Below are 1,657 nucleotides of genomic sequence, written 5' to 3'. Positions count from 1 at the left end.
GTAATGTCAAACCATCAGCACTAATTGCTTTGGATAAAGACTTTTGGGAAAATTTGTTTTTAAGTTTGTCATTCTTTATGGTAATTAAGTTTGGCAAGTAAGTAGTTTCCTTGGTTAGTTTACTTATCTCTGTTAAAGCCTCATCTTTCTTAGCTTCTTTTCTTTTAGTCCTCCACCCCCATGTCTTAGTTAATCATATATACCACTTGGTAATATGTATAATTGTGTTATTACATTTACATTAGGTTATAATTTGTTAAGGTTTATTTTTTCCATTTATACTGTGAACTTCTTTGAAGCCAGATGAGTGTCATGTCTCTGTATTGTAAGCATTTAGCAGTGTTCCAGGTAGTTAGTCAGAGGTCATTCATTGTTCAATCAGTGGAACCAAACTTCTGCTTTCAGATTGCTCTGTGGGTTTATTGGATAATTTTGCTTACAAACTTCAAAGCCACATAATAATTGGACCTTTTTAGAGTGAGGAAAGTATACACAAGCAAACAAAATCAAAGATTTATGTATTGAGTCACCATTTTGAGGGAGGAGTCCTGATGTTACTGTGGACTAAGCATTGAGCTGCTAATCAATCACAAGGTTAATGGTTCAAATCTGCCAGCTTCTCTGTGCGAGAAAGATAAGGCTTTCTGCTCCCGTGAAGATTTACAGTCTTAGTAACCCGAAGGAGCAGTTCTACTCTGCCTTTTAGAGGGTTGGTATGAGTTTGAATCAATTTGAAACTGGGTTTTCCTCTGAAGTGCATTTTGTTGGACTATGGTTCAGAGTATTGTATAGATAGTGCATGGTTTATTTGAACATTGGCGGCATTAAATGCATATATAGTTAAGTTGTTTTCCTGATCTTCATGTAAATACATTGTTGGATTAGCTGACACTCTTTATTATCATTAGCAAACTACTTATTGAGTGCTGGCTGAAAAATTGTGGCTTGTGGGCTACTACCTTTAATTTGTCTCCTCATTTCTTACTTTGGTTGAGTTTTGTGTTTACTTAGAATATGCTGTTTGTTATTAGACTATTTATACAAGTTGTCTTCATTTTAACTCTTACTTAAATATTAAGTAAACCATTGAAATATAAGTGTGAAAAGTGTAAATAATTTACGTCATTGTTTCTGTATAAACCTCAGGTAGGATTTTAGAAAGCTTTGTATCAGTGAAACGTAAAAGCTGCTATCACAATGGCTAGGATGATTGTGAAGGACTGAGGCAGATATTCTTGAGGAAGACATCACTTAGACCATTCCATACATGTCACTAATTCTCATTTTACATCAACAAGGTGTTACTATGCTTGTGGTTCATGTAAGAATTGTGCACACATACACACAAAACCATTTGAAGTAGTGTCTATATCAACAGATTGGTAAATTAGTACATATTTTTATTATTAAAACACTTTTTAAATGAAAATAAAATATTTAAGGTACTAGATGTATAATTTTTTAAAAGATCCTCCATTTAACTGAATTTTTCTTTTTAAAAAACTAAAAAGGGCTTCTATACTATCCTTATCCTTTTCTTTTTATTCCTTATATATTATCATGTTATACTATATAAAATCAGTGATGTATTGTTGTTGTTGTTGTTAATTGCTGTCAAGTCGGTTCCAACCCATAGCAACCCTGTATAAGGCTTCCA

The 1,657-nt window shown here is 33.0% G+C and overlaps 1 protein-coding gene across 1 annotated transcript in view; it reads left to right on the top strand.

Moving 5' to 3' along the window:
• SCAPER (S-phase cyclin A-associated protein in the ER) overlaps positions 1 to 1,657 on the top strand; it is a 466,531-nt gene that overhangs the window by 79,679 nt on the left and 385,195 nt on the right. The window lies entirely within an intron of this gene.

The sequence above is a fragment of the Chrysochloris asiatica genome, unplaced genomic scaffold, assembly GCF_000296735.1.
Source record: "Chrysochloris asiatica unplaced genomic scaffold, ChrAsi1.0 scaffold00092, whole genome shotgun sequence".
NCBI lineage: Eukaryota > Metazoa > Chordata > Mammalia > Afrosoricida > Chrysochloridae > Chrysochloris > Chrysochloris asiatica.
The sequence above is the reverse complement of the archived record's forward strand: the minus strand, read 5'-3'. Positions and strand labels throughout refer to the sequence as shown.